The following is a 26,821-nucleotide window of genomic DNA, read 5'->3' on the forward strand; positions in this document are numbered from 1 at the left end:
AACTGGCTTTGCTCCGTTACTTGCTTTAACTCAGGTACCCCATAAACCCAACCATCTGCAATATTCACTTCATTTAATTTTGCTATTGTATTACTTTTCCCAGGCTAAAACAGGTACGTCGAAATCGAACAACCAACTGCAGCACACGTGGAACAGCTTCACTGATCCTCCCATCAAACGACGAAAAAACATCTCGCACAAGGACCAAAAGAGCCACACAGCCCAGTCATGCTGCATCAGGAGAGAGGCACTGTACTGTAACTCGAGAAGAGCATCTCCTCCAAGCAACCCCCTCGACCTCCCTTACAGGTCCATACAACAGACTGGCCCCGGAAGAGATCTGCTCAGTTAACTGCCACCCTAACTGCAAAAGGTATAATGCTATCACCTACATACCAGCACGCTGCCACTGTACATCCCAAAGTACTGTGGTCAAGTTAGCCTCATTCAACTCCACTTAAGAAGCAAATCATGGCCTCTTGCACCAGTTTCAGTTTATGAGTGGTCTTAAGATGTAGCGGCATGCAGAGCTCATTGCAGTAATCCCCTCCTGAAGTAATGAGGTGGTGTATGAATTTGGTAAGTAGTGCAATAGAAAATGGTTGTATTTTAATGAGGTGCAGATGGAAAGCAAACAGTAGGTATAATAATTATCTAAGACACCTTATTCCAGTTGCTCTTTTCTCTACATTTTGGACAAACAGTGTCAACTCCAGTCTCTTAATCCAGGGGTCCCGCTGCTTCATTACCGCACCACCCCTCCTAATCCATCTTGGGCCAGAGGTACCAAAATGGTTATCCAAAGGCCAGGCTTGTATGTATATTGCACAAAATCTTCCATTTCACCGTCTGCTGGTGTGAAACAGCTGTGACACAGACATTTTTGACACACGCATCCATTTATTGTCTTTCGCTAAGCTTTGAAATAAGGCTTCAAGCCTATTGAAGCAGCTGCAAGCTGCCTCAGTAAGACGGATGAAAAAGAGTTTGCAAAACAAACTAAATTTCTCTGGGACACTACCAAACAAAACTGAACCTCCCAGACAGCACGTCCGTTCTCCCTCAGAGATGGTAACAGAACCACTGGAGTTTCTCTGTCAGTATTTAAGCACACAACTGGGGGAAAACCGCAGCTGGGCAGCAAGCCTGTTGTGCCAGAGGCTGCTGACTGTTAGACTTCCCCCAGAGACTGCTGTAGCAAGATGTCAGGCTCACACCTTCAGCAGATGGTAAGTCTCACCTGAGTTTTGTGCAGAGCTCTCTCTCTAAAGGCAACTGAAAAGGAAGTTATTACACAACATTTCTGCAGAGCCCTGCACTTCAGAGCCATCCCAGAGCAGGCTGTATTCTCCCACCTCGGTTAATACAGTCCTTCGGTAACTACTACTGGTACGAACCAAGAGAACCCTTTACTGCTACCCACGCTATCAAAGAGGCCAGCGGTGTGTGTCACCTGTGTTAGCTTCAGCAATGGAACAGACTCCCTGTGGTCACTTGCCAGGAGTTCTGGCTATGGGTCCCTCACTGGACTTTGTCCAGCAGATGGACTGCTCTGACCACTTCCCATCACCATTACAGCACAGCTTACCAAAACCCCAGAACGCCACTAGAAGCACGACTAGAAGCTTAGCATACCTTGCAAACCACCTCACCTTGGCCCTTGCTCTTGTCAAATCTAGTTGTGTGGTTCTCACAGAGTTTCTCACTGACTATTTTACAAGTGGGAACAGGGAAATGCTGCCCGAAATGTGCTAATACTGTATGCTGCCTGTAACTCAGGTCGTAAGCAACCTTCCATCCAGCCAACTCTACAGCTTTTTGCTCTGATATCCATAGAATTCACCCATAGTTTCTTGCAAAAACACGTTTCTTCACAGCCTGCCTCTCTGTCTCCTCTCCCTGCAAGGGGCGAAGGAGGCTTACGATCAAAAGAAGATAGACAAGGATATCAGCAGCCTACCAAATCTGCTCAAAGCCATGCAAACAACAGCTCTGACCTTGGAAGCAGTCACAATAAAATTACATCTTATCTCGTTCCCAGCATGGGTATCTGATTAGTCAGAAGGACACTTAACATGGCAAGAAAGAAGTACTCTCACTACACACAGGAAAATCTTGCCTGCGTACAACAAACCAACCCAACAGTAAATTCACAAGAGTAAATTCAGTACAGTTCCTTTTTGAAAGGAGGTTGCTGGGTCCTCAAAGTCAGCTGCCTGGATGCCATCCTATCACTAGGGATTAGGTCACTTGCCATTGTTAGCCTTGAAAACATAATTATTCCTTGGACAAGGATGAGGAAGGATGGAATGGCTGAAGGTATTTCTCAAGGGTGAAAAGAGGTTTCTGGGGTGTGTGGCATGGAGGTGCAGGAACCACACTGGAAGGTAAAGAGGGGAGACCAATTCCAGTGCTGGGCTAGCAACATGCAGTTCTATTTCAGAAGAGTAGCTGGTAGACTATGCTTGGGATAAACTGCTAATCCAATCCAATATTCAGGGTTAGAAAAGAAAACGGGAGGTTCATGTCATTTGCATCACAAACATTACAGGTCAAACAGTTTCTTTGCAGTAAGAGGGTGAGGTGAAGCAGTTCAGCTAGCGGAGTGAAATGAAGAACTTCATTTTGGGGTTAAGATACAGGTCTGGGAATTGAAACATAGCTCTCATCTAAAACATCTTTGCTGGGTATTTTGTTTGTGTGTGCATTTGGTTTTTTTAAAGGAATGATTTGCTATTCGTGTAAGTTATCCCAATGTGTGCAGTATCAGGTATGTAACAATCTTCTGAAGCCAATAACCCTGCTGTGAAAAGGAGAGAGTCGAGGGAGACTGTGGAGTTTGCAGCAGCCAACCATTTTAAAAAAGCAAATCCTCTCTGAGGACAAACGATGCTGAAATTGTTCCCAGGCTGCATACAGGGAAGGGAGGAAGAACGTATATATTGGCTCAAGTTCTGAAAGAAAACCTTGCATTTTCTAACCTGGGAAAGTGTAGAGAACTTTTATTTAAAAAACAAACAAACAAATTAGCCAAACATGTTTCCTATACCCCAACACACTTCCTCTGTATTTAGTCCCTGAGCTTTTAGTTTAAGATTAAAGGAGTTGCTGATCCTGACCATGGTCTCCATAAAGCAAATAACATTCAGAAAGCTGTTTTTAGCAGACATACTAGAAAAATTGCTAAGTCTCACAGCCAGGTTCTGGGAACCAGTAATTTATTTGTTCATTTGTGAAGGCCAGGGCCTGGAAGCTACACTGCATTAGAAACTTATGAGACAGTCAACAAAACACAGAAATTTTGATTAATAAAATGTCAGATGACAATGTATTTGGAAACAGTAATTAATGAATAGCAACTGTATCACCATCCTGCACACCAGGTGATGACATTTGGGTACATTTACCCAAGAAATCTGCTTTACTTTCTGTACCCTGCATGCTGAACACACTGCTGCATGCAGGACAGTTTCCCCCAGTGGCATCACCAGAAGTTCAATGTACTGAAATAACAAGGAGGCTGCTATACAGATCTGCAATACAGGCTGACGGAGAGATTTTATCACAATTTTGATAGCTTTTTCTATCATGTGATCTGCAAATGGTCAAAAATAATAACAAATATTTAATGTAAAGGTCTCTGTGAACTTTTCAGCGTTTGTGATGACTTAGAAAGCAAGGGGCTACTTCAGCTCCTGATCAGAGGAAGCTCCATGAGTGGTTTGTGGGGTTACGAAGATAGAGACAGGCAGAATTTAGCCCTATCGAGTAAGCATAGACTTTCCACTGGCCTACCACAAGAACAGAAATTTACCGACGCACCAGTTTTCGAGACACATGTGATGGTTATTGATACGAAAAAGCTGCCTTCTGAATGGACTGCGTATTGCATGCAGTCGTGGAGCTATTCTCAGCCTAAATCCTCTGCTGAAAATACTGTAAACCACAGTACACAAACAGTCTGTACTTGAAATTAAAAGTAAAAAAATAAGTATTTGATTCATAAAAGTAGAAAAAGTCCCAACCAACAATAAAAACCCCAAGTGAACCCAAAGCATAATTTCTCCATCGGAGAACTTAATGCAGTTACAGAGTCATAAAAATCAAATCACCCAAAGAACCGACTCAGCAATTTCCCATGTCTCGCTCAGCCTGGTGAATGCTCACTGTTTACAGTGGAGGCATTTCAAGCTCAGTTGCCCACTGGGAACCTCCGTTCTATTTCGAGCTTCAGGATCCAGTTTCAACAGGAAAGCTGACGCTACTGAATCAACAGTGTCAGAGCCACCATGCCCTCTATGCCTCCTGTCTCCTCCCTGGCTGGTGAGATGCACCAGGCACACAACCGGAGGGGAACACCAGTAATCAGAAGCAGCATTAACTTCTTCTGTGAGAACAAAAGCCTCCCGTATAGGCCACAAAAAAGATAAGCATCTGTCTCCTCCTGCTCCTTCCTGAAGGACACGCTTGAGGACTCCAGCAGGCTGTATCTGCTTAGCAGCAATGGGCTGCGACTGGCTTCTTTGCGCTTAACCAGACCTAGAATACAGTCCTCGCTCCCCCCTTGAAAGCACAAACATGACCGAAACACAGCAGTGGGAGGGTGGAGGAGGCAGGCACCTGAGGTTTTCAAAATCACTGATCACGTGTGAAACGTGGCAGCACCATCCACAAGCCTCAAACACAAAGAAAGGGCAGGTCCCAAGTGACGTTAACATGCGAAGTCTGTGAAACGGAACGCTGGGCACAGAGAACCTCTCTGGCTTGAGAACCGCTGAGCTGTGTGAAATGCCAGGTGCTGGAGAAAAAAAAAAAAAAAGAAACAGAAAGAACTGCAGTTGTAGCAGATGTGCACCCAAATCTATCCGCACCCCCAGGAACCAGAGACTGCAGTGATGCCACACTGCAACGGGTGGAGTCAGGGCTGGAAATCACAATTATTATACAGAAATGACATCCATAACTAGTGGGGCACAGACCTTACCGCTACAGGAGGGTCAGTGGCTGTAGTGATCCTGTGACCCATTCCCTGCACCGCGCTTGGCCCCCAGAGGCTGCCCAGGCTGCTCCTCCTTCAATTCAAGACTTGTCAAGAATTTGGCCCGACTGCTCAAAAAGGTGCTGGGAATTAATCTGCTCCTCAACAAACAAATTCCCGCTCTGTAACAACCTCACATGCGAGACTGCATGGGCTGACAGAAGTCAGATGCAAGACAAACAGCTTTCAGAGACATCCATTAACAGTAATAAGCATATATTCATTATGTGTTTTACCAACTCTGGGTAGATGATAATATTTTCCCTCGTGTAAATCAGTCTACAGCAAATGAAATCCCTAATTTCACTACAGGGATTTGTATTAGCTTCCACCAACCTTGATTTTGAGCTATTTCACCTCAGACATCACTGTTTCATTGACAACAACATATAAATAGAAATACAGGTTTCTGGATCAACACTTTTTCTGTATCACGTACGATGACAGATATATTATGGTATTGCACAACAAGCAACCAGCCAATTCGAACCCCAACGCGAGGTGCAAATTGGGAATATTTCCACTGAGAACAATAGGGTTAAATTGGTCCAAACATATTAGCAGCTTTGCAAGCTTGCAAGGCTTTTGCAAGCTAATCTTTTAACTAACAACAAAAATCTCTCTCCTGGTTCTTTCTCAAACACCTGTTGATATCAATGGTAAGCATGTCATGAAAGAACGCACAACTGAATATACTGGAGCCAAAAACATTACTCCAAAAATCTTTCATTTTCAGTTTTATGGACAACGCTGCAGTCTTTCTCAGTTGGCCTTCATAAGTGACGAATTGATTTTTTTTTTTTTTGATCAGTTGTAAAAATGAATTTTACTACCTATTTATGCCTACAAACAAGCTTTATCGGGGAAATGCAACAGCCCAATGAATACTAAAACACAGTTCAGGATAGTGCAGAAGGACAGATACACTTCTGTTACACCATTGCATCAAAGCAGCCAGAATATCCTCTTTTCTTTTTCTCTGTGAGGCCCATGTTACCAAACAGGCCTGTAAAAACGAATCCAGCAGTCACAAGCGACACCGCAGCCAGCTCTCGCAGTTATGCCGCACGTGCACGCCGTGTCGGGACGGGCTCCAGAAAACCCCTACCGCTGTGAAGTGCCGCCTGTGTACCATCCGGCTTATTTCAGTGCAAGAATCCTGGAAAACTTGGGCTGGAAACCAGGCAACGGATCCATCTTTCAGCTTTGCACTGCACAAACTCAACCTTCTGATCCCTCTGCTGTCTCCCTCTGCCCCGACAAGCCTGGACATACTGACACAACAGGCTTTGCCAACAATCCAGGCTCTGATGATCTGCTGTCCGCACGCCATTTCTGTGTAGGGAATTCAGGGTAGTCCGTCGTACCTTTGATGCTGTGCACTTTTAAATGCCCCACGTCAGCCGTGTGTGGTGGGGTTTCTCCCACTTGCTAAATATTAATTAAAATATTTTTTAAAATAACCAGTTGAATATCTATCCTGAAACATGTTCAAACATTAATTAATTTAAACTGAGATTTGTAATGCTTTAAAAAGGACCCTTCAGGATACTCGGATGTCCAGGGTTAGGCATTTTCATTGCATTTTTCTCGGGACTAATCCTAGCTAATCAAGCTGCACTCATTAACCACAGACAATTACTTAATCCACTATTTTCATAAGAAGGGCCAGATCCCACACAATGTTGTCATACCACTTATTCTCTCCTATGGGGGGAGATGTAAAAGAAAGGACGATGAAGCATCAATATTGATCCTAATTGTCAGAGTTACAAAATGCCGGTTTGCAATAAAACATTCTTCACAGTTTGGGATTTGCTTTGAATCTACCTCTTATGATAATCTATGGAGCTGGTATGCCCACCACCTGCCACATATGCTGCTAAGGGGTATTTAGAGTAGAAAACCTTTCTAATGATAGAAATTACATTTCTGTTAGATTTGCTGCATACCACGTCTCTACTGGAAATCTGAAACTGGGTGTTGTTCAATGCCACAACCTCTATTCTGCTGACAGGCAATGGTAAGCTGAAATGAAAAGCTGATTTAATTCTTAGTTTATTTAAATTACAAGGAACTTTCTAATTTCTTTGCCAACGCCTTAAAGAACTCAGCAGTAAGGGAGAGGCTTTGCAGAACTCCTGAAGGTCTTACAAAACCGGGATATGATAATTCATCAGTCCCTGTAGAAATATGAAGTATTCTCAATAACATTATGACTGAACATTAATAAAGGAATCCAGCTTGTGACACAGGTATAGTGGTATTGCTGACGATATTTCACTATAAAAATTCCTAGAGGGCAGCAGGGATCCACCTATGAAGACAGCACTGACAGCTCTGAAGGGAAGAAAGCAGAATTTTGGCTATCACTTATTAAAAAGAAGCTTGCCTCTTACAGAGCTCATTTTTTCAGATACAGTTCCAGTTCTTCAGTCCACCTAACGCCCCTGTTAAAGCTTACCAAGATGGCATTTTAAGTTGGGGTGCAGTTGTCTTCCAGGATTTGCATTAATAGACACTTCGCCTTAGTTTTGATTCATGTAATTGCCACACTAAGTTCTGGTAAAGAAAACACAATTCAAGAGGCTCTAAACCATGCTGTTAGGCTTCCCTACATATTGATGTGACAGGTATATTATTACTGCGCAGTGACTGCAATACCTATCGAGGATGATACTTTCAACTCGACATACTGCATCTGTAATTCAAGAGTGGGACTTGGTAACGTATAACCTAGAGCATACAGTGGTATAATTACTGAAGAAAAATGAGATGGAATTACAAATTTAATTTACTCAGGCATATTTGAAAAAAATACACAGCTGGTAAATTGTGAGATCAAAGGAGTAGCGATTGTGAGCCTGGGGCTGGAAATGTAATAATGCACATTGTCTAGCAGTGCCTAGTCCAAACCTGCAAGTGGTCTGCGCAAATTGAGCTGGAGTGGACAGGCCACAGAGGCGCGTAGCGCCTCCTCTGGCTCCAAGCCACCCAATGACCACGGGGGCAAAGCAGCGGTCAGCAGACCACTGCTGACCAGTGAAGGACTGCAGGTAGGCCCATGCTCACCAGCCCTTCCTCTGGCACTCTTCACAGGGGCTGTACGTGACGTATTTGCCTGCAAAGCTAAAATTAATGGTAGGGAGAGGAAGGAGACTAAGGCAGATGAGTGTTTCCCTAGTTTTCTGTATTCAAGATATTGCAGACAAACTAACTGGCAGCTGCAATTTCTACCAGGTGCTTTAAATTATATTGATAAATATGTGCAGCCATAATTATTGCAGATGGGTCCCCAAAGACAGTACAGAGCTGTGGTGGGGACGCAGGCTGTGGCTCAGTGCAGGGAGCAGGCAGGAGCCTGTCTCGGGACTAAGTGAACACTTTGCTTACTACCTGCTCTGGTGGGAGAGCATCTGCTCCCATCAGGGTCACAGAAAGCCACCTCTCTGCTCTGCCACACAGGCATCAGAGGACCTCCACAACCTGATGATTGTGGCACATTTCTGACCTGGTCCTGTTTCAGCTGTGGTGCTTCAACGGTCACAGTTAGGCTTGGTTACTGAAGAAGTCTCCAAAACCTACTGACTACAGCACAGAAACCAGGGAAGAAAGCAACCAGTCTAGCAATGTGTGCATGTGTGGGGTGATGTTTGGTCTTGTTCATTAAGGCTGACAGGAGACAGTGCCCAAAGCCGGACCAGACACACAAAGGAGCATTCTGCCCCATTAATCAGCTACAGATGACATTCCTATTTTGACAAGGATTTTACTCCGAATGTAACCCTGCACTGCACCCAGCTCCTGGGCTCTAAATGCAATGCAGGTACCAGTGATAGTTATGGTCCTGAGCTTGTATTTTGTGTTATTATGCCAATAGCTGCAAACATGTGACAAAACTCTGTTTCCCCCCTTCTCTGCTCGTTTAACCTCTCACTACAGATTCACAAAAGGACCTCAGTAAATTTAGGCTATTTACAATCCTAAGGAATTTTGATTTGTTTAGACAATATCCATGAAGAATGAGAATGTAAAATATTTATACAAACAAATGACATTTTACCATTTTCCATGCTAATGTGTCAAGAGGAGACTGAAAACGCAGTTTACACTGAAACCCCTTCTCCCAGTATGTAGAAATTAGATATCAGACTTGACATAGCGTTAAAAAAAAAAGTCAGTCAGAAGTTAACCGTGCTGCAGCCTGGGATTTGCAGCTCGAGCCTCCCTTTTTTCTCAGTATGCGCAGGGGGAAAACACGCAAACCAGCCTCTTTCTTACCTTCCTCAGCCCCATTTCTGCTACCGTAATTTCCACAGACTCAGGTGGCTCATTCTTAAGACTTGGTCTAGTTGCATCATTGAAACTTTTGAAGTTCTTTTTATAGTTAAAATCTGCCTAGTCATGGAAAACATGTGCAGACTCACACACCCTCCTAGGCTGCAGTAAAAGTAACCTCCAGTATTATTTTAACACAGGGAGATAGGTCAGCTCACAACAAGCAATTCTGAACATGACATGCCTAAGTACTGCTGAAGTGATGGGCATGGAGATGTTTGGATAAGGAGAGCTGGCCCCAAAGGCTTGATTGTGCTCATGGTTTAGTGTAAGGCCCAACTATGTTGGCTCTTAAACCAATTGTTTTGTACTGCATTGAACCCCTATGGCACACATTAAATACCTAGGTTGTATTAAGAAGCCATTCTTAAAGCACATAGCTGCTATGGCAACAGCTTTTGTAGGAAGCAGACATTCTCATCTCTCCATAAAATCAGCAGCTATAATGGACCCTTGTATTCTTGGTGATACCCCAAGGAAATACATCCAGTCGGAACAAGTGAAGCAGGCAGACTGCTCCTGCCATCAGCAGTGCTGTTTTCTGCCGCTTGATGGGCTTTCACTGGAGACGTTCTTCCTAAATAAGGATCCCTAAAGCAGGTTAGATAGCCAAGGCTGCCTCACACAGGGACTACGTCTGACGAGCTGCTGAACAACAGCAGCTCTACTCTATTCTCAGCACCTGCAAAAGGCATTAATAACCACCACAATTACTACAGCAAAAAGGCATGGAGAGATACTGAACAACTGGCTACTACAGCCACAGATTTATTAAAAACACAGGCCTTCCAGGTTGCTGAGCACCCCGGACATATTTTAATAAGAGAGCAGAAAGGCAGCCACTTCTTTTCATGATTTCTGGCAGGGGAACCAGACTCATGCTGGCACATCCTTAGCAACCCAGACAACTGAGCATTGAGGCAGACAAAATCACAGACGGAAGCGCAGTAACTATCCAAGTGAAGCATTTTCATTAGTGATTGCCCTGGACCAGAATGCAGCATCTGAGCCCCTTCCTCTAGAAAGTTTGGTAGAGCTGAGATCTGAATCAGAACTTTGCGCCTTGAGTCCATGCTATTTTTCACATAACACTTGGTGTAAGGCTTGTGTTGCAAGCATCACAGAGAAGAACGGAATGTGAGACTTAACTCTCAGCTCTCAGGGTGACAACAACTTCTACCTCAGCATAGCTTTGGGTCACAGCTATGACTTTTTGTGATGTGTATGTGGAGCTCCCCTTTACAAAAAGCCATTATAACTGTGGAAGGATAATAAAAGCCAGTTATGAGAAGGCCATTGGAGATGCACCAGAAGCAGCTACAGTTATTTTGGAATGGCAGAAGCCATTGCCTGGCAGCAACGTCACCCAGACAGCCTTACACCCACCCAGGTAGCTGCTCACTCCCTCTAGGGATGCAAAGATGAAAAGAATACATCACATCTGTGTTGTCCTTGAAACACTGCCACTTTGTTATCATCACATCATATCACCTGCTGCTTCAGGAGAGTCAAGAAACAAACCTCTGCTTCCCTAAAAAAAGGCAGAAGGAAGAGAAAACAAATGGCTCCATCCAAAGCAAAGCCCTCCACTCTATTAATAACATTTAGCAGCATGAGCATGCCGCTGCCCCCATCCTCTCTCCAGCCTGGTGTCAACAGCCTGCCCCAGGTTCTGTGAATTAACTCTCCACAGAAAAGATGTGACCTGTGATGCACAAGATTGTTATGTTTTTAGTTTTTGAAATGTGTTTCCAGTCCAGCCAGCAAAAGCAACAGGCTCCTTCAATGAGGCGGCGAGGTATAAGGGTAAACACAGTCATCAAGAGTCCTGCAACACCCCGCCTAGAAAAGCAACGTCAAGGGAGGCTTTAGGAGAGGACACGCTCTCCAGCCCCTCGGGCTCTGTGTGCCTCACACACACGCTTGCCTAGCAAGGAGAGGAAGGGTGAAGGCAAATGCGGTGCAGACAGGAAAATTAACGGCTGTAGCAACCAGGTCTGCTTCCAGCTGAACCTGATCTTAGCCGGGGAAGAGAGCGAGGGTGGGAAAGTCAATATTTCCTTAACTCACCCCACAACTCAGGATTCAGTCTGCTCTGTGTCACCAGGCGGTCTGAGGGACCTCTGCTTTTGTTACTGTTCCTTATGAAAATCTCTCTCAACAAATACCGTTGATCCCCACATAAATCTTTTTTTGAATATCTATCACGGGCTGTGGCCCAAAGGCAACACACATTTTCATATCATCATGATTTTTCTGTCATACGTATAACTCAATTAAGAAAGGAAAAGACACATATGTGAGCATATTTTTCAGCAGTTCGCTGTAGACTGGGAAAGCAGTTATTTTCTTTAGCGGCTGCTGCTACAAATCAAAATGTGTAGATATGAAAATATTAAGATATTCTTATTTATAGCTATGTAAATAAGTGAGTTTGTGGAGTGCTGGCCAAAGAAAACCAGTCACTTCAGTGACTCAAAATAACAAGCTTTTTGGCTTCCTTTGCAAAACAAAACTGAAAATGCTGATTTCTGAGCAATAAAAAAATAAGGTAATCCAATATGAAAGATTTTGTTCATTTTATTTTAATATTTTAATAGCCATCTTGATAATTCCAAAAGCAAGATAACGTTCTTTCAAAAGAAAAAAGACCTCCAAACACACTATTTGTTGAAAACATCAAACAAAATTTACTCATATTTTTCACCTGACCCATTTGGTGTATTCAAGTCAACTTCATGTATAGCTGCAGTCAACCAAGAATATCAAGCAAGTTTTCCAGCCCTCTTTTCCCACAGAACCCAAGCACTGCTTAACAGAAAATACTTCTCCTCCCTTTCTAGTCTCAGAACTTTGGTCTTGAATAAGTAAAACGCTACTTGCAGCAACTGTGCGGTCATGGGCAATGGCCAAACCTCTCTGTGGACGCAGGCAGTGGTCACGGCCTGGGCGCAGCTCCCTGTGGCACCAACTCCAGCCACCATCTGTTCAGTTCCTCTCTGCTCTCCTCCACGTACACCAGTCTTACCAACTAGAGTAAAATGCATGTAAACACTTAAACATTCATTATCACACTGATAACTTGTCCATGGGCACACTGATCATTACCAGTTCGGTTTGATACCATGGCAACACATTACCTGGGATCTGGCTGCAGCTGCGGTATTTTGCAAGCAAGCTAGCATTTTGTAATTCTAGTAACAAACCACTAAGACGGGCAACTAAATATATAATATGAGGAATTAAATATCAAGCACAAAGAACAGGAGCAATTTCTTTAGTCCATCACTGCACAGATCCAGACAGATGTGTTTGTGCTGTTTGGTTTAACAGAAGAGTCCCAGCAGCGAGAAAGGAAACGGCACCTGCCTCCCTGGGCCAGCAGGTCCAGCCTGGGTTGAAGCCCATAAAATGCAGCCCAGTTTTTTGACCTGGGTCGAGCAGCTGACTGTCGGCATGAACGCTGATCTGAATTCTCAATGTTCCCAAATGATGATTTAAAATCCTTTTGTTCATAATGCAAACAAATGTTTCTGCCGTCACAGTTCCGATCTGAATGTGAACTCAATAGCCAAACTGAAAGGAGATACGTAATCACTGAGATGGAAAATGAACACTCCTGAACTTGTGACTTTTGGTTGGAAGTCTTATACCAGGATACTTCTCAGGTAGTGCCTCTCCTCTGGTATTTAACATGCTGCAAAATGTTTATTTCCAACTCATTTACACTATGTTATTCTTGCAGTCTTCCATCTCTTGTATTTTCCCTAAATTCTTCAGCTGGGAACGGAAAGCCAGATCCTGGGACTATAAAACAAGCTTGCACAGGGAAAGCCGCTCTGTGAATTGCTCTTTTAACAAACAGGGAAAGGATTTAAAAGGCAAAGAGAAACACAACAGTGACGGCAGCCCTGACTGAAACCTGCCTGATAACTCCTGCCTGTATTTCAACATCCCCTCAGCCGCAGCATGTAATATAGCTATTCTCTTCTGAGCAATCTCAGTCAATATTAATTAAAGGTACAGGCATTTTAACCCAACCACCAGGCTGCTTTCTCAATCTTCACAACAAAGGCATCATTTTCTTGCTCCTGCTCTTCCAAAATAATGTCTGTCCCTGGGTAAATTTAGATTTCAAGGGAAAGTGCAGAAGGTCTCCAAGAACCTCATTAAAATGCTCCTTTCATTGCGGCAAGGCAGATGTTTTTATTTGCAGAAAAGCAAATGGAGCCCCAGGCCAGGGGCAAACATACGCCGCAGTAAGGAGAGAGGTGGCAACGGGCAGTCTGCGCTGACGGGCAAGTTTCGCTTTCTGCAGTTTGCTTTTTCAAAAGGTTAATCCCTGATGTGTTTCAAGGAGGCAAACGCTAACCTGCCATACATGCGGCCGCATACAATGGAAAGATTTTTATGGCCAAGGACAGAAAGGTCAGGGACGTTCATCAAGTTCACATTTCACCTGGAAAGCCACACTGAACAACACGTTTATGAGTATGAGACTCTGCTCACAGTCAAACGAACATGAACTAAGGAATATAAACCTCTAGGTGTTGGGAAAGGGGCAGGAAAGTACAATGTGCAGGTGCTACAAAGGACCTCGGTTGTCTCAGGCATCCCGTGTGTTCCCCGTATTGTGCTATCAAGCTATGACAAAAATGAGCCACTAGCATTTCTAAGCCTTTAACAAACGGATTTGGTGGACGTGTGATTTATATACTACTAAAGCTTAAAAGGCCTAATAATTGGAAAGGGAAGCACATTTTTGTGAGCAACACCAAAGCAAAGCAGGACGTTGTTGCTACACGCATTTAAGCTGAGCCTCACAATAGTTTACAAAATTTTTTAGACCACATCCTTCAGGTAGTCTAAGACACAATTATCTTGGGGAAATCCCTCTAGCTCCCAGCAGAACTGGTGAGCTAAACCTTGCAACTAAATTACACACTACTACTAACAAAGAGCAGAAACCCGTGCTAACCGTAAGACAGGCATTCAGGTTAGCTGTGCTTGCACAGCTTTTACATACCTTGGGATCCTGCTTTCTTCACAGGGACTGGCCTCAGCCAACCCAGATCCCATTTTAGGGTTCACACTCTGTGTAACCTCAATGCAGATGCTGCGCCAGTGCTAAGGAGAGGGCAGGAGTGAGATAGTACCGCCTTTCCTCTGAATGCATTCATAGGAGCCCATCCCCTAAAAACGGGAGACAGCTCAAGCATGAGATACCAAAGACGTCACTCAGGCAAGTCCCAGTGGACTAGTGAGTTGAGCGAGCTGACTCGTGAGCAAAACTGCTTGCCGCAACATCTGGGCTAGAGGCAAAGTCCTTTATGAGCACAGTTGGCTGAAAAGACGGGAGGAGCCAGTTCCTTCCAACCCGGTGGTAGCGAATAGGATGGAAAAAGAGCTTACATGCAGTTCAATACCAAAGCCAGCAGAAGGAAGACTGAAAATCGGAAGGGTAAAAAATAAGGAATTTGACTATCAGAGTAAGGAGTCTTTTCTATCCAGATCTAAAAAGTTACCACCGATCATTAAATGAGTACTACTTCTAACTTCATCCTGCCCGCAGCTTGCAAATTTTGCTGAAATGATACAAAATACCACATCTGTAATCCCTGCAAAGTAGCCTGTTGTTTGCAGTTCATCCCCAGCCTCCCCTCAGGAGCTCTGCTTTCGGGCAACTCCTGCATCTGAGGCAACTGACCTCTCCAGGCCTTTGGTACAGCCAGGGTACAGAGGTGACACAGATGCAGCCATTCCTTCCAGGTTACTCTCCCGAGCTTCCTCTCTAACAGCGCCCATCTCACCAACTGCTCTGTTCAGATAAAAAGGCCGACAGCTGAAGTACAGCACTATGAGGAAGAGGCAGCACAAATAAACCTCCCAGCATTTCACAGGTCATCCTCTGAGAGGCAATCGCAATGAATCCAAATTTCCTTCTTGAATTACATTGCTAGCTTTTTCCTCAGCGCTGTACTTCAGAATACCCTTGAGTACTTACATATTTTAGTATGTTATTTCCCCTGCATATTTACAAGAACAACACTTCACCCTATAATTCTTTTTCACCTCATTCATTTTAAATCTGACCATCTGTATTTCTGCTGCATTAAAATCTCTCTCATAGCAGGCTTATGTTAAAGGAGTAGTGATTTTTATCAAGTCTCTGACACGAGAAGCTAGTATTATATATGAAGTGTGAGAATTACATTAATGTTGCTGTTTGCTGACAACTTTCCAAACTACCACCGTTCTATGCCATTGTGGTGTATAACAGCTACTATTATACAGCTGGCACAGCTGCAGCACGGATTTAACACATTCTTGATCTGTTCTAATTCTAATTTTTATCTTATTTTGAGCAGTCCAGAGGTTTTTTTCCTTAGTTTCGTGATTCATTTTTGATGGAAAAAAAAACCAACAACACAAACCCACCCACAAATAATCCTTCTTTGTTGTTGTACTGTTACTGTATTGTTACCGAAACAATTCTCTCCAGGAAAGAAAAATAATTTGTATTTCTACTATCTAAAAACGGTAAAACTTCTAAACAAGACCTCTCTTCTGTCAGGAGCTCTGGGAATTATTCTTAGCATTTGCTGACACATATGCAGGCTTTTCCAGTATGGATACAATGGGAATCTCTCATCAGGAAGCACTGCTCTGCCCTCCAGCTGGAGGTGCATTATAGCCACAGCTCCTACGTGCTCATTCCGAGGAACTGACATAAGCTGAAATTTCCACATTACAGAAAGTTTCAGCAGACACAGGCTTTTGCAAACAGATTCCTGTATATGCTGCATTGATGTAAATGTCTTCATATGATTACAGATCACAGTGTTGGCAAACACATTCAACCAGAAATGCAACAAACTTCATCCAGGACAACCTGCAGCTTTCAATATATTATTTTGAAAAAGGGACTTGTCCACTTCACCACAAACATGATGTCCCTCTAACAGCTGTTGCTCCTTTTACTTGCCCAGTACAAAACCAAAGAGCACATGGAGTACCTCTGCTCGTTACTGCTGCCGCTGCTCCTTTCAACTCCCAAGCTCTTTTCCAGTTTTTCAGGATAGCAAGACACGCTGGTTTGTCCCAGCACAGCCCCGCCTTCAGCCGTTAACAGGCTGTATCCGCGCAGCTCTCCACCACCGGTCCAATGTATGTTTTATTCCCATTAGGGCAACTCAGTCTGCTGCCTAAACAGCCCCGGACAAAGATTACGCTGCCACAGCGGTTTCTACATGGAAGAGCCATTTCTTGTTAATGCCTGTCATGCCTGTAGCAGCGTGAAGCTGCTCCGTGCAACCCTGTGACCTGAAGTCGGCAGGGGCGGCGAGGTGGGGCTGCCTTCAGGTCAGCTGGCTGCCAACCACCAGGGAACAAGCCTTCCTTTCGGGCTGCTCTTTATGGCTTCTCGAAAACCCACTTTACAAAACGCAGTTTTCATTTGCCAGATGTAAAAGTGGCCTGCAAGAAGGGGTGGTGACGAGGAAGAGAGTGGGTTACTTAAATTCACAGTATTATACAGGTCCAGATATACTCCTTACTTCTTTTATACCATATGAGTACACACAACAACCTTGTTATCTGGATATTAAGTGCAAAAAATGAATCTAAGGGGATTCTTTCAGTTTAGTCATGCAATTCAGATCAAAGCATGGTTTCAGCTGCACTAAGAGAATATTTCGTGTGCTCTGAACGTATACAATGCACTGATCCAATAAATCAATGAGCTGGGAGGTGCTGAAGTAGATAAAATACCTAGAAAACCCATGTAACATCATGTAACAAAGGGGATGAACAGCATGGCAGTGATTTTGCAATGATGACAAGTGACATCGATCCTACAGATTACAGGAAAAGAACATGCCTGTCATCTGGTTTTCGCAATGCTTGGATCTCAGTACTGAAAATGCTCACGTACCTACCACCAACAGTACATTACATTTCCTAGAACTAAAGCTACATTTTTATCCTCAAGTCTGTCAGTTCTTCCCAAACTGGAAGCTAACAGAGCACCAAAGAAAATCTTAAGCAGTGACATCTCAGCATTTCCTCTTCCAGACCCGATATATAATCAGCTAGGCAGTACTGCATCTTCCCTGCTGGTGGCCACTTCCTGATCGAGACTGTGGCTGCGAAGTGACTTCAGTCACATTAGTTAGAGAAAAACATAAGAGGGAAAGATTCTCTTCCCTTTGTAGGTGCTCCACCACTGGGAATGCTACCATGACCTCTGACGATAGGCTGTCAAAAATAAAGGTCAGGTCCACTCTGTCCTCCTAACCCTTTTCCTGCCTGTTTAAGGGAACAAACTTAGCCCAATTCATCATAAGATGCAGGAGAAACATGGGTTCCATCTGCAACACAGCAGACACAACACAGGCAGAAAACAGGAAAAAGGGATAAGAAGCAGAAGGGTTTGTGGGGCATTTGTGGGTTTTTTTTTCCTCGCCAAATAAAGCAAGCTTTTCCAAGTTGGAAAAGTTCTAACACTGAAGTCCCTGGACAGTATTAGTAACTTCCTGCTGTCATGATTAAGGGAATTTCAAACTTTCTGATATTTTCAAGATAGTCAGTACCTGGAATTGCCTGAGAAACACCCAGGCAATTATTTCCTATAGGCTTAACATCTAATGAAGGCATCGCCTTCATTAGGCATTCATTAGGCAGCCCACACCGCCATGCAGAGCGCCCAGCCCCGCCATGAGAAGTACACGCTGCCATGCCAGGCTGCTGTCAGGCAGCTGTATCCTCAGAGGGTGTCATGTCAGCAGACAGAGTTTTTGTAACGGGCACCGAATGTCAACGTGGATTTGTTAATACAGGACTGCTGCCTGGTATCTGTTATGAGGTGCTAATAAGTTTTAAACGCTGAACTGTACCTGTGGACTTACTTAGGAGTACGGAGTATTCAACACTCACACCTAAAACATGTTGCAATCCAATCTAAAAGACCTAGAAATCCATAAAAAAGATTTACAAATCATCAGGTAACTATGGATGCACAATCTTACAGCAGATAAAAAGTTACTTCAGTTGTATCAGTTTAAGTTCCACTTAACCAACTAAATTACTCCCACAGTCCAAATTTACCAGCGATAACCATGGGAGATAAGGCAAAGCGTCCTTACTGCACAATCACAACTACAATTTGTTATACAGAACAATGCCTACCAAACCTACGTCCTACATTGGTGCCTGTGAACTGGGAGGCTGAAAGCTTCACCTTGCTCTATCTTCCCATGCCTTAGCTAATACACTCCCCCCTCGAGCTTCCCTTCAGTTTGGATGGATGACTGGGTTGGTCTGTTTGATAATAAAATGGTTCATAGTGTTTACATATCAGATTGTGGGTCTGCCCTTCATCATTTTGATGCTATTTTTGCCTGGTTTTAAATGATTATTACCATAATATGCTCTTATTTTAGTTTATATCAGCTTAACGCATCCCATGATCTATCACAGTTCTTCTCTATCAGCCAATTCTGTATCAACTCCCCAATTAAAGTCTCAAGGCAGGAATTCAAAGCAATTTTAAAATTATAACTGCTGCTTCAAAACTGAACAACAATCCTGTGGCAGTAGAGTTCAAGGCCGCAGGCATCTATTGCTGTAACATCTCCAGCCTTTGCTACTTTAATGACGCTTGCTTAGGGGGGAACAGCACCGCTCTCGTGAGAGGGACATGCTTTTATTAGTGACCTCCAAGCTGAAATAAACATCAGTTGTGCCTAAGCCTTCCTTCTAGTGTCCCTGTAGAAAAAAAAAAGGGGGGTGGGGTGGATTACTTCCTAGCAAGAATAGGAGAGGAAAAAAGTATGTGAGCTGCAAACATCGAGGCAATAATAATAATAATCTAGAGTTAACTCCTCATCGATTCTCATTTCACCTAAATCAGCTCATCCAATTTTGTTGTTGCACGACTGCACTTACTATTATACCTTCTTATCATGCGCTGGGTAAAAGAAAATGGTACAACCACTGCCAAGGAGTTCAGTGAATGAAGGTTTTTTCCGTCCTTGCCCTAGCTGCTCTCTGCTTCTTTGCAACTTTCACAGTCAAGAGCCTGTTTTGTACAAAGCCAGTGCTTCAGCTCGCAGTGAAGTGTTTCATAGCACCAGCAGCAAGGACTGGCTTCCCATGGCACTTCTGCTGTGCCTGGACTCTTACACCAGGGCAAGCACTTTTTTCCCTTTTTTCTCTACAACAGAGCAGCTTGTGTTGTCCCCTCTTGCCCCTGAATTGGGAGACCACATCCTGCATTCAGGACATTCAAATGCAGAATAAAGCCTCAATGTCCTTCCAACATTGTCCTTAGAGTCATTCTACCTTCAGCAAAAGTAAACAACCAGGTAACCAAGGGTAAAAAAGAATTTCCACGTGGGATGGAGCATGGTTGAAGTGACAGACACAACTAACTGATTTTCACAGCCGTGGAAGGACAACAATGATGCCCTGTTAAGCCTCCTTCCTTGGTTGTCCTTAAAACTAGGTATCACATATTGTTGTCAATAAATATGGTACCTTCTGCTCATGCTCTACGCACTGCCATTTTTCTGATAAAGCAGTCAACAGCAACACAGCTGAAATCTTTTTTCCCTTTTGCTCAGGACAGAGTCAACATCCTGTGATCAAAACGGGAATGAGAGCCAGCTTAACACTGCATGTTTCCTCCTCACAAAACCTCCAGTTAATAGGCTTTGCACCAGTAGCCTCGAAGAAGGATCCATCCCCTCCCTGCATGGCAGCACACCACGCAGCAGCTATGTTGTGCCATCAGCACTGTCCACTCACAGAATCACAGAATGGTAGGGGCTGGAAGGGACCTCTGGAGATCATCTAGTCCAACCCCCCTGCAGGGGACACAGTACTCCAGATGTGGCCTCACCAGGGCAGAGTAGAGGGGGAGGACGACCTCCCTCAATCTGCTTGCCACACTCTTCTTGATGCACCCCAGGATGCCATTGGCGTTCTTGGCCCCAAGGGCACATTGCTGGCTCATGGTCATCCTGTTGTCCACCAGGACTCCCAGGTTTCTTTCCACAGTTGCTCTCCAGCAGGTCAGCCCCCAATCCTCCCCAGGTGCAGCACCCTACACTTGCCCTTTTGAACTTTATTAGGTTCCTCTCTGACCAACTCTCCAGCCTGTCCAGGTCTCTCTGTATGGCAGCATGGCCTTCTGGAGCCACTCCTCACAGTTTTGTGTCATCAGCAAACTTGCTGAGGGTACACTATATCCCCTCATCCAGGTCATTGATGGATATATTGAAGAGGACTGGACCCAGTACTGACCCCTGGGGAACACCACTTTTAGTGACCTCCAACTAGACTCTGCCCCTAATCACGACCCTCTGAGCTCTACCTTTCAACCAGTTTTCAATCCATGCCACTGTCCATTCATCTAACCCACACTTCCTAAGCTTCCCTATGAGGATGCTGTGGGAGACCATGTCGAAAGCCTTGCTGAAGTCGAGGCAGACAACATCCACTGCCCTCCCCTCATCTATCCATCCAGTCATGCCATCATAGAAGGCTATCAGTTTAGTCAGACACCATTTCCCCTTGATCAATTCATGTTGACTACTTCCGATAGATTTCTTTTCCTCCACATGCCTTTAGATGACACCCAGAATGAGCTGTTCCATCATCTTTCCAGGGATGGAGGTGAGGCTGACCGGCCTGTAGTTTCCTGGGTCCTCCTCCTTGCCCTTTTTGAAGACTGGTGTGACATTGGCTTTCCTCCAGTCTTCAGGCACCTCACCTCTTCTCCAGGACCTTTCAAAGATGATGGAGAGCGGCCCAGCAGTGACTTCCGCAAGCTCCCTCAGCACTCTCGGGTGCATCCCATCAGGACCCATGGACTTGTGGATATCCAGTTTACTTAATTGATCTCTAACTTGATCCTCCTCAACCAAGGGGAAGTCTTCCTTCGTCCAGACTTTCCCTGTTACTTTCTCCAAAGTCTGGGAACTCCTGAGGGCTGACCTGAGCAGTAAAGACCAAAGCAAAGATGACATTCAAGTAACTCCGCCTTCTCCACATTCTCTGTTACCATGGCTCCTGTCTCATTCAACAGCGGGCCCACATTTTCTCTAGTTTTCCTTTTGCCTCCAATATACTTGAAGAAGCCCTTCCTGTTGACCTTGACATCCCTTGACAGGTTTAATTCCAAGGAGTCCTTGGCTTTCCTCGTTTCATCCCTGCACGCTCTGACAGCATTCTTGTAGTCTTTCCAAGTGGTCAGTCCCTTCTTCCACGTGCTGTAAACTTCCTTCTTCCACTTGAGCTTTTTCAGAAGCTCCCTGCTCAGCCATGCAGGTCTCCTGTGTCCCTTACCCGGTTTGGTCCTTGCTTTTGATCAGGCATAAATGGTGACAGCCTGACAAGTGCATTAAAACTTAAGCTATGCAAAGGCAGCCAGACAGAAACTTTGCGTGCAGACACCCCACCCCCCCTCCGAGTATTCTTTGCTTTAGCTTCCTAAAAATAACTCTTTAGAGGGGAATGGGGCATTCAGGGTTTGCTTGTTTCTTTTTTACCAGTTTTGAAAAGACATGCTTTCAGCAACTTACAGGTCAAAAAGCAGAAGATGTACTGATAAAGGAAGCCTGACCTACATCTTGCCTCACTACGCTAGGTTACTTCTGTCCTGTGCATGCTTATGTAATAAAGAGAAATGGTGCACATCAAAGGGGGTTCAGGAATCACAGCCTCTGCTCCTGCCTCCTCAGAAGCTTTTTGCCCAGCATTGGTGAATTCCTTTAAAATTTCTCTGCCACGTTTTCCTCTTTCTGTAGAAAGCAATTAAGAATATTTACCGACCTCACAGGGGAGACGTAGCACTTCAGTTAATTAAAGCTTGTAAAGACTTTAAGATCACTCAGTGAAGGGTTTTATAGGAATGCAAAGTGTGTTATAAACCCAGAAAATGACCCAGCAGAGACACAAAGGTCATATCTGAAGTGTGGCAAAGAAAGATCCCATTTAGATTTAAAGAAAAAAGGAAAAAAATAGTAATTTAAATTACTACAACGTGCTTTCTGACCATACCTTAAATGACATTTTACAACACAGTAATCAGAGAGGTAATAAATTCACATGCTACTTGGTGAACTGGAAGGAATTTATTTAGGAATGGAAGGAATGTATTTAGGAAGGAATGTATATAGGAAAGCCAACGTCACTGCAGTCTTCAAAAAGGGCAAGAAGGAGGACCCAGGAAACTACACGCCGGTCAGCCTCACCTCCATCCCTGGAAAGGTGATGGAAGAGTTCATCCTGGACGTCACCCCTAAGCATGTAGAGGAAAAGAACGTTATCAGGAGTCGCCAACATGGATTCACCAAGGGGATATCATGCTTGAACGATCTGATAGCCTTCTATGATGGCATGACTGGATGGGTGGATGAGGGGAGGGCAGTGGATGCTGTCTACCTCAACTTTAGCAAGGCTTTTGACACTGTCTCCCGTAACATCCTCATAGGTAAGCTTAGGAAGTGTGGGTTAGATGAGCAGACAGTGAGGTGGATTGAGAGCTGGCTGAATGACAGAGCTCAGACGGCTGGGATCAGCAGCACAGAGCCTAGTTGGAGGCCTGTAGCTAGCGGTGTTCCCCAGGGGTCAGTACTGGGTCCAGTCCTGTTCAACATATTCATCAATGACTTGGATGAGGGGATAGAGTGTACCCTCAGCAAGTTTGCTGATGACACAAAACTGGGAGGGGTGGCTGACACACCAGAAGGCTGTGCCACCACATGGCAAGGCCTGGACAGGCTGGAGAGTTGGGCGGAGAGAAACCTTATGAAATTCAATAAGGGCAAGTGTAGGGTGCTGCACCTGGGGAGGAATAACCCCATGCACCTGTCCATGAGCCAGCAATGTGCCCTTGTGGCCAAGAAGGCCAATGGCATCCTGGGCTGCATTAAAAAGATCGTGGCCAGCAGATTGAGGGAGGTCATCCTCCCCCTCTTCTCTGCGCTGGTGAGGCCACATCTGAAGTACTGTGTCCAGTTCTGAGCTCCTCAAGTTCAAGAACGACAGGGAACTACTGGAGAGAGTCCAGCAGAGGGCTACAAAGATGATCAGGGGAATGGAGCATCTCTCTTGTGAGGAAAGGCTGAGAGACCTGGGTCTGTTTAGCCTGGAGAAGAGAAGATTGAGCAGGGATCTCATCAATGCTTATAAATATCTAAAGGGTGGGTGTCAGGAGGATGGGGCCAGACTCTTTTCAGTGGTGCCCAGCAACAGGACAAGGGGCAACAGGCACAAACTTGAACGTAGGAAGTTCCATCTAAACATGAGGAACTTCTTTACTTTGAGGGTGGCAAGAGCTGGCTGCCCAGAGATGTGGTAGAGTCTCCATCTCTGGAGACATTCAAAACCCACCTGGACACGATCCTGTGCAACCTGCTCTAGGTGACCCTGCTCTGGCAGGGGGTTGGACTAGATGATCTCCAGAGGTCCCTTCCAACCCCTACCATTCTGTGATTCTGTGATTCTATTATTCTTTTTTAAAGCAATTTGCAATCAGAGATACCTGGCAGAAACTACTAACTATAAATGTTGGTGTATTATCTGCTTTAAGCTGTAAAAAGAACAAGGCCCCACACAAGCACAAGCAAAAATGCCCCTCACTACTACTTATCACTAGCTTTAAGTAAAACCTCTTTACGTTTTGGTGTTAAAAAAGGAAAACAGTTCCTTTCAATACTTCAGAACCTGAAAGATGCCAGTGGCTGGGTTCTTCCCAGGTTGAAGGACAGGATCATTCTATGATCTCCAGAGCTGGAAGGGGAACAAACAACATGCAGACAGGGAGAGGAGAAGCTGTGCGTGTGGGCAGGGGACAAGCCGCTGCTACTTCTACAGCAGCAATCTGCAAGGTTAGCAGTAGATTTTGCCCCCAGGGCATTTCACATGTACCACTGTAAAGCAAGATACCTTTCACAGGCTTAAAAACTTACCAGCTGCCAGCCTGACCAGCCAGCATCACAAGTCAAGTCACGGATCAGGGCAAATACTTTACAGTCCTTGATGCAATAATTACACCTCAGTCACTGCACCATTTCATGAGAACTCACTGCTGCCTTGGGACCCTTTTGCTAAGCAGGAGGATGCAAACGCAGTTGGCCAGAGAGGGAGGGCTGGCAGGTGAGGGCCATCCTCCCAGGAGAGCCCGGGTACCTCATGCTTCTGTTGGTAAACAACAGCCACAGTGAGCACTTGTACTCCTGCTGGAAAGCTGGCCCAGCAAATGTTTTTGACAGTTCATTTGGGTGTCCTTAAAGCTATCAAAAGTTTATTTAATTTGTCATGTTCTCTGCCCCAAATCCCCACAGCATTGTTTCTTTCACCTGACAGTCCTCTGTATACCATGGGTGAACTTCAGGTTGTTGCATCAGGTTTCATAAGGCTGGAAGGAGCACAGGAGCAGGGACAAAGCACTTAAGCGGCCACCCTTCCTGCTTTGCCCGGTGAACAACACACTATTCAGGGTATCCAAATCCCTAATTTCTGCAAAAAGAGAGTGCGCGTACAGCTTACACAGACTGCAGAAAGGCAGATGATACTGTGATTCAGCAGTGAGGCTGCTGGCACTAACTTGTCACCATGCTGTTTCTGAAAAAACTTTGAGTTTGCTTAAATGTGGCCGATTGACCTCGTATCGCTTCAGCGCCTCCTTCTAATGACTGCAAAACTTCCAACCACAGCATTTCTGATTCACTTGTATGGGTCCAAAAATCCAATTTACAGGCTTTTGCCAGTACAAACCAGAATGAAAAAGCTATTTGTGGATCTGAGAAAGAAAAGATGATGTAGAAGAGGGAAATACCACAATCAAAGCATAATCCAATTCCACAAGAATGACTTCTACTTTCAAACCTCCTCAAATTAAGTTTAAATGAAAAAATTATTTCCTGAAGACACATTTCTCATTCAAAGAGACAGCAGGTCTTCTAATTCCGAGTACCTAAATGAATATATTGCACACACCACTTTTAATAAGGATAGATTTTTCCATTTTATCTTCGACCATTTATTGCAGGCTCTGACTGCATGGCCATATCTCCCCTGTTTTAAGTCATTCTGGGCTTGTGTTTTACACCTTCATCCTATCATTTCATTAGTTTTCATGTTAGGCATGGGAAGTAGGAGAGATCTCCAAAGCCACTAACCCTCCTTTTCTTCTATACTGAAACAAAGATCTCAATGGCAGGCCACAGAAGGACACGAACAAACGGTGCCAAAACACACCATCTCTTTCCTCTGGTAACACAGTACCATCAGTCGGCTCCCCAAGTGGCACATGTTCAAAATACACAGATAAGCATGGTGGGTTTTTACTATTAGAGGAAACATTTGGGGATTTTGTCCACTTAATATTGGAAACTTAGTACTTTCTCATTACAAATCCAGCTTGTTTGCAATGGAAATATCCTCTGGGGAGAATAAAGTGAACCAAGCAAAGCCTGAAGCAGAATGCAAACAAGGAAGATGAAACAACTGCTGGATCGTGTCAGCTCTTCCACACAATTTCAGGAAACACTCAGATACACAGATAGATTAGTATTATCTGTATTATCCTGCATGGGAATGGTTCAAAGCTGTGTCGGGGGGGTTTAGACTGGACATTGGGAAGTATTTCTTTACTGGGATGGGTGGTCAGACACTGGAACAGGATTCCTAGAGAGGTGGTTAATTCCTCATCTCTGCCAGTGTTTAAGAGGTATTTGGACAATGCCCTTAATAATATGCTTTTGGTCAGCATAATAAACTTTGGGTCAGCCCTGAAGTGGTCAGGCAGCTGGACTGGATGATCATTGTAGGTCCCTTCCAACTGAAATATTCTATTCTATCCTATTTTCAAGCATATGATACTTGTTTTTAACAGACATTCTTTGCTGCTTCTAGCTGCCTAACTTTTATTTATTGCTGAATGTAAAATGTCCTTTCAGGTATTCAGTGACATCTTTCCCATCCACAGAAGTTGGGCTTTTTAATTTTGTGTACAAGTGGGGCCACCTCTTTACCCTGCTGCCAGATGGACTGAAAAGTGCAGCGGTCAAATCAGCTACATGCAAAGATGGTGCCATCTAAGAAGAGCGCCAGGAAACAGACAACAACATTAATATCTCCAAGTTTGGCTCAGTACCCTTGCAAGCTACCAATAGCATCGATCCGCCGTCTTATCCGACCTGCATATTCTCACAACTGCCACACCAACTCCTGAAGCGATCTTTCCTAGTCAGACACCCCTCCTAGTGACTGCTCTGTGAGGGTGACCTGTGGGGTTGTTAGGATGTTACCTGCAGAGACACGCCTGGTCCTGCCCAAGCAGACAGCTGTCACAACAGGGGAGAGCTTTGGGCTAGGAAACCTGCACCCCACTGGCGAGCGCTGCAGCAGCTGGTGCTCTGTGCCAGCACTCGAGGG

The 26,821-nt window shown here is 44.5% G+C and overlaps 1 protein-coding gene across 5 annotated transcripts in view; it reads right to left on the reverse strand.

Annotated features, from left to right (window-relative positions):
• The window catches only part of ARHGAP24 (Rho GTPase activating protein 24), a 229,403-nt gene that overhangs the window by 60,463 nt on the left and 142,119 nt on the right, over positions 1-26,821 (reverse strand). The window lies entirely within an intron of this gene.

This window comes from Chroicocephalus ridibundus, chromosome 5 (genome assembly GCF_963924245.1).
Source record: "Chroicocephalus ridibundus chromosome 5, bChrRid1.1, whole genome shotgun sequence".
Classification (NCBI taxonomy): Eukaryota; Metazoa; Chordata; class Aves; order Charadriiformes; family Laridae; genus Chroicocephalus; species Chroicocephalus ridibundus.